Raw genomic sequence first — 7,470 nt, forward strand, 5'->3', positions numbered from 1 at the left:
TTTTCTTTTCTTTCTTTTTTTTTTTTTTTTTTTTTTAGAGAAGAGGTTGGGCCAGGTGCAGTGGCTCACGCCTGTAATCCCAGTACTTTGGGAGGGCCGAGGCGGATGGATCACTTAAGGTCAGGAGTTCGAGACCAGCCTGGCCAACATGGTGAAACCCCGTCTCTACTTAAAAAAAATAAAAATAATTAGCTGGGCACAGTGGCGCACGTCTGTAATCCCAGCTACTCCGGAGGCTGAGGCAGGAGAATCGCTTAAACCTGGGAGGCAGTGAGCCGAGACTGTACCACTGCACTCCAGCGTGGGCGACAGAGCAAGACTCCATCTTGGGAAAAAAAAAAAAAAAAAAAGAGAAGAGAAGAGGTCTTACTATGTTGCCCAGGCTACATTCACAGGCACGATCATAGCTCACTTTAGCCTCAAACCCTGGGCTAAGTGGTCCTCCCTAGTAGCTGGGACTACAGGTGCACCCAGTTAGTGCACTTTTAAATGGTTAATTATTTTCTAGAAGTAGGTTTTGGAACTATCACTGATGGGCTTGCATCCACAAAAGCCTAGAATGTAAAATCCTAATAAATCTTTCAGGCGAATAAATAAAGTATTGAAACAGAATAATGTGAGTTTTAATGACCTACTCTTCAAATTTTCAATAATTTTTTTCAAGTATGTTAATTGTTTGGGAATAATTAAATTTTACATCCCAGGAGAGTGCCCTCACTCACGCTACCCTAATTCCTGGCCAGCTGCACTGTGGGTCTATTCCGCGTTGTAAATCCTGCCTCCCTCCCCTCTTCCCTGCCTCACTCTCCTCCACAGCATCACCGCCTCCTCTCTGCTACTAGAATGGACCAGCCTGGCTGCCTCATTACTTCTTTCGGGGTCAGACCCAAATGCTGTCTTCTCACTAAGTATATCCCCCACCACCCTAGTCAAAGTGGCCCTCCTCACTATCTGGTATGTGAAGTATACCTTTATTTATCTTGGTGGTGGTTGTCTATTTCTAATTCCTGGCCGGGCGCGGTGGCTCACGCCTGTAATCCCAGCATGGGAGGCCGAGGTGAGCGGATCACCTGAGGTCAGGAGTTCGAGATCAGCCTGGCTAACATGGTGAAACCCTGTCTCTACTAAACATACAAAATTAACGGGGCATGGTGGCGCATGCCTGTAGTCCCAGCTACTCGGGAGCTGAGGCAGGAGAATCGCTTGAACCCAGGAGGCGGAGGTTGCAGTGAGCTGGGATCACGCCACTGCACTCCAGCCTGGGCAACAGAGTTAGACTCTGTCTCCAAAAAAAAAAAAAAAAAAAAATTTTAATTCCTGATGGAATTTTTATTTGTTAGAATACAGAGCTGGGAGCGGTGGCTCATGACTGTAATCCAGCACTTTGGGAGGCCAAGCGGGTGGATCACCTGAGGTCAGGAGTTCAAGACCAGACTGGCCAACATGGTGAAACTCTACAAAATACAAAATTAGCCGGGCATGATGGTGAGTGCCTGTAGTCCCAGCTACTCGGGAGGCTGAGGCAGAAGAATCGCTTGAACCTGGGAGGCAGAGATTGCAGTGAGCCGAGATTGTGCCATTGCACTCCAGCCTGGCCGACAGAGCGAGACTCCATCTCAAAACAAAACAAACAAACGAAACAACAAAAAAAAATACAGACAGACACATAATAGTTGCTTAAGTGAAAATTAAGAGAAAATAATTGCTGAGTGAATGTTACAGTTATCAGGCAGCTTATATATTTCCTTCCTTCCTTCCTTCCTCCCTCTCTCCCTTCCTCTTTCTTTCTTTTTCTGTTGAGTGAATGCCATAATTTTCAGGCAGCTTATATTTTTCTCTTCCTTACTTCCTTTCTTTTGCTTTCTCTGTCTTTTTTTGAGATAAGGTCTCACTCTGTCACCGAGGCTAGTGTACAGTGATCATGGCTCACTGCAGCCTCGCCTTCCTAGGATCAAGCGATCCTCCCACTTGGCTCCCAAAGTGCTGGGATGACCGGTGTGAGCCGCCGCACCCAGCCTCAACCTTTGTTTTTCTGACTCCTGTGGTGCAGGCATGCATCACCACACCGGTCTATGACAATCCCCTCACATCAGAGTAGTGTGGTTCGTGTTTAGGAGTGGAGACCCTGGAATCAAACTCTGGAGTGCAGATTTCAACTCTGCCACTTACGATCTTGGACAAGTTTTTTATTTATTTTTAAATTTAAAAAATGTCCAGCTTTGTTGAGATATAATTGAAAAATAAAATGGAAAATATATCCAAGGTGTACAAGTTGATGTTTTGATATACGAATCCACGGTGAGACAGTTACCACTAGCAAGCTAATTAACACACTCCACCTCACACAGTTAACTTTTTTGTGTGTGAGAACACTTATAATCTACCCTCTTAGCAAATTTCAGGTGTACACTGCAGTATTGTTACCTAGAGTTGGACAAATTATTTAATGCCATGTGCCTTAGTTTTCATTTATAAAATAGGGACTTTAAGAGTGAGGACTCTGGGCCGGGTGCGGTGCCTCAAGCCTGTAATCCCAGCACTTTGGGAGGCCCGAGGCGGGCGGATCACGAGGTCAGGAGATCGAGACCATCTTGGCTACACGGTGAAACCCCGTCTCTACTAAAAATACAATAAAAAAATTAGCCGGGCGTGTTGGTGGGCGCTGTGGTCCCAGCTACTCGGGAGGCTGAGGCAGGAGAATGGCGTGAACCCGGGAGGCGGAGCTTGCAGTGAGCTGAGATGGCGCCACTGCACTCCAGCCTGGGCGACAGAGCAAGACTCCTTCTCAAAAAAAAAAAAAAAAAAAAAAAAAGAGTGAGGACTCAATAGGTCTCTGAGGGTTCACTGAACTGATACACATCATGAGTTTGGAAGGCACCAGGAAGCTGGCACTGTCAGCCACGTTAACAACGTAACAATTGTATGTGGCAATACAAGCTTACAGCACAGTGTAAGCTTAAGCTATTTATTTACTCCAGTGCTTGCTAGGCAACAGGCACTCTGCAAATTACTGTGTACTGTCTCATTCAGTCACCCCCATTTTAACAGACAAGGCAGTGAGGCTCAGACACAGAGGGAGATTTGTCTCCAGGGCCACAGGCCCTAAAGGCACAACTAGGATTTGCACCCAAGCACTAGGACGTGAGCACAGCCTCGCTTCCTCAACCACTCGGTGACCCGACCTGTCGTGAGCTTGGGTGGGGGAGTGCACTCTCTGGAGGGATACGGCCAAAAACCTCCCCAGCTCTTAGGCAGGTGTGGGGACCTCCCCAGTCTCAGCTGAGATGCTGGCTGCTGCCATTAACATCAGCCTTTCCTTTTCTCCCAGGAGTTTTTGCCAAGCCCTCGCTCTCAGCCCAGCCCGGCCCGGCGGTGTCCTCAGGAGGGGACGTAACCCTACAGTGTCAGACTCAGGAAGGCTTTGACCAATTTGCTCTGTACAAGGAAGGGGACCCTGCGCCCTACAAGAATTCCGAGAGATGGTACCGGGCTAGTTTCCCCATCATCACAGTGACCGCCGCCCACAGCGGAACCTACCGATGCTACAGCTTCTCCAGCGGGAACCCATACTGTGGTCGGCCCCCAGCGACCCCTGGAGCTCCTGGTCACAGGTAGGGGTGGTGCAGACCAAACCTTTCTCCTCAGACTTTATAGGTCCTGATGGCCATTCCAAGGGAGGGGCCATAAGTAGGAAGGAAGTGGGAGGGCAGGAAGCCCTGGGCTGCAGGGGAGGGGCCATAGGTGGGAAGGAAGTGGGAGGGCAGGAAGCCCTGGGCTGCAGGCAGCTGGGAGAATAGAGGTTTCTTTTTTTTTTTTTTTTTTGACGAGGTCTCACTCTGTCACCCAGGCTGGAGTGCAGTGGTGCGATCTCAGCTCACTGTAACCTCCACCTCCCGGGTTCAAGCGATTCTCCTGCCCTCAGCGCTCTCGAGTAGCTGGGATGACAGGTGCCTGCCACATGCCCAGCTAATTTTGTATTTTTAGTAGAGACGGGGTTCACTATGTTGGTCAGGCTGGTCTCGAACTCCTGACCTCATGATCTGCCCGCCTCAGCCTCCCAAAGTGCTGGGATTACAGGCGTGAGGCACTGTGCCCCAGCTCAAATACTTATTAACATCCACAACAGTCCAGTGATGTAAGCTACTTTAGGCTCATTTTTCGGGTGAGGAAACTCAGTCACGGAGATGTTTCATTATTTGTTCAGGACCCACCAGCGACAGAGCACGGATTTATCTCATTTTCTGATTTCCCTAGGGACCTCCGTGACCCCCAGCCTGTTACCAACAGAACCACCTTCTCGGTAAGCAGGTAACTTCTGCAGGGTCCATTCTGGTGCACAGCATATGAGGCACATGGACCCCTTCCTTTTCTTTCTCCTCTCTGCCTAGACTCTCGATTTAATTCACTTGGTTCTTTCCCAAATCTGCCTGTAAACAGGGTGGGTGTCCTAAGTAGTTAGATGTTAAGATGGTACCCCCAATCCTACTCTAGGTGGATGGTTTATCACATATAACACGCAGAAGAATAATCAGAGTGGCTTGCTATACTGTGGAGTCCAGCTGGTTGAATGTGGGTGACAAAAACCAACCAACCAACCAACCAACCAACCAACCAACCAAACCAACCAACCTGTAGAGTCTGGGACTCTGTTTTCTGAGTCACTGATTCCATTGATCAGCGGTTCTCAATTTCCATGGGCATAAGAATCACCTGGAGTCTTAAAGAACAGATTTCTGAGCCCCCAGGGCTTCTGCTTCAGTAGGGTCTGGGGTGAATCCAGTCATTTTCCATTCCTAGTAAGTTCCCAGGTGATGCTGATGCTATGGCCCAGGATGCCGCTTTGAGAACCACTGCAGTAAGTTTTGTGTAGGTGTGCTGTCCCCTCCACTTTCAAAAGCATCTCAGCTGAATACGGTGTACTGGACTATGGCCTGCACTTTAAGAATATCATACGCAGCCGGGCGCGGTGGCTCACGCTTGTAATCCCAGCACTTTGGGAGGCCGAGGCGGGCGGATCACGAGGTCAGGAGATCGAGACCACGGTGAAACCCCGTCTCTACTAAAAATACAAAAAAATTAGCCGGGCGTGGTGGTGGGCGCCTGTAGTCCCAGCTACTCGGAGAGGCTGAGGCAGGAGAATGGGCGTGAACCCCGGAGGCAGAGCTTGCAGTGAGCTGAGATCGCGCCACTGCACTCCAGCCTGGGCAACAGAGCGAGACTCCGTCTCAAAAAAAAAAAAAAAAAAGAGTATCATACGCTAGGCTGGAGGCTGGGGTGTGTCTAACATTCCTGTGTCTCAGAGTGAAGCACCAAGGCAGGAGAAACATGCTGGAAAGAGCCGAGGTTGATAAGGATGAGATTTGCGGGGTTGAGGGCAGAGTGGGGGCTACTATGCCCAGTGGGCAAGGACATGGAAGATGGTCACATACTGTGTGCGTGCATGTACGCGTGTGCGTGCATATGTGTGCGTGTGCTTCTGACTGAATTTTTGAACTTTCTCTTTTGAAATGGTTCTAGAGTCACAGGAAGTCTACAATGATAGAACAGAAGAATCCCATGTGCTCTTTTTCCAGTTTCCCCTATGGTTACATCTTACATAATTAGAGACAACATAAAAACCAGGAATTTGACATGGATAAAGTAGGTGTCTAGTTCTATGCCCAATTTGTCCACAGTTGTAGATTCGTGTCACCATCACTGCATTCACTGTACAGAACTCTTCCGTCTCACAAGGGCCTCCCTTGGGCTACCCTTTTATATTCACACCCACCCCCTTCTCTGGGTCTGGGGAGGAGTTGTCTCAGAGCCAGCACACGAGGGAGAGGTGCTAGAGAGTCGGGGTCATCTGGCCCTGACCCCTACTCGGGAGGGGAGGGACCCTCCAGGAAAGCGAGTGGCATCCCCTAGCTAGTAGAGGATAATAGGATCTCTGAGAAGCCCAGATGTGGCTTGGAGGGCGTCCTGGAGGTGAGCTCTTTCACCTGCCCCTGCCTCTCCTCATTCCTCCAGGTCCCGCCCGCCAGTACTACACCACGGGCAACCTGGTCCGGATATGCCTCGGGGCTGTGATCCTAATACTCCTGGCGGGGTTTCTGGCCGAGGACTGGCACAGCCGCCGGAGGAAGCGCCTGCGGCACAGGGTCAGGGCTGTGCAGAGGCCGCTTCCGCCCCTCCCGCAGACCCGGAAATCACACGGGGGGCAGGATGGAGGCCGACCGGATGTTCACAGCCGCGGGTTACGTTCATGACCACTGAACCCCAGGCACGGTCGTATCCAAGGGACGGATCATGGCATGGGAGGCGACTCAAAGACTGTGGCGTGTGTGGGGCGTGGAAGCAGGAGGGCAGAGGCTCCAGCTGTGGAAAGGAGGCCATGCTGCCTCCTCCTGGTGTTCCATCAAGGAGCCGTTCAGCCAGTGTCTGTCTGTCTGGCTGGCTCTCTGTCTGAGGGCACCCTCCATGTGGGATGGAAGGAATCTGTGGAGACCCCTCCTCCTCCCTGCACACCGTGGATGACGTGGTACCCTGGCTGGACCCCATACTGGCCTCTTTCTTCAACCCTCTCTAATACGGGCTCCAGACGGATCTGTAACGTTCCCAGCTCTCAGGGTCGACTCTGCTTCATCCTCTGTGCAAAACCCTCCCGTGCTTCCCCTTGGCCCTCTGTGCTCTTGTCTGGGTTTCCCCAGAAACTCTCACCCTCACTCCACCTTCCGCTGCAGTCTAGCAAATCTCCTTTTGTCTCTCAGAACGGGCCTTGCAGGCAGTTTGGGTGTGTCATTCATTTTCCTTAGTATAAAACTAGCACGTTGCCCGCTTCCCTTCACATTAGAAAACAAGATCAGCCTGTGCAACATGGTGAAACCCCATCTCTACCAAAAAAACAAAAAAACAAAAATTAGCCAGGCGTGGTGGTGCATCCCTATACTCCCAGCAACTCAGGGGGCTGAGGTGGGAGAATGGCTTGAGCCTGGGAGGCAGAGGTTGCAGTGAGCTGAGATCGCACCACTGCACTCTAGTCCGGGTGACAAAGCCTGACCTTGTCTCAAAAAATAAATAAAGTGATGGATATGTTAATTACCCTGATTTGATCATAACACATTGTATACATGTACTGAAATATTGCTGTCTACCCCATAAATATGTACAATTATGTATAAATTTTTAAACTAATAAAAATAAAATGAGATAATGCACCATCTCCACCCCTCCATATTTACTTTCTGAAGGAAATGTTAGGTCTTCTCAAGGTAAAGTTCTATATTTATTATAGCATTTAGGCACTTCTTGACCATCTAATGAGTGTAAAACTGTACCGCTGGGCCAAGTGCAGTGGATCATGTCTGTAATCCTAGCACTTTGGGAGGCCAAGGCAGGAGGATCACTTGAGCCCAGGAGTTCAAGACCAGCCTGGGCAACATAGTGAGACCCCATCTCTACTTAAAATAAAGAAGATAAAAATTGTTTAAA

The sequence above is a fragment of the Nomascus leucogenys genome, unplaced genomic scaffold (genome assembly GCF_006542625.1).
Source record: "Nomascus leucogenys isolate Asia unplaced genomic scaffold, Asia_NLE_v1 000894F_74298_qpd_obj, whole genome shotgun sequence".
In the NCBI taxonomy this organism is placed as follows: Eukaryota; Metazoa; Chordata; class Mammalia; order Primates; family Hylobatidae; genus Nomascus; species Nomascus leucogenys.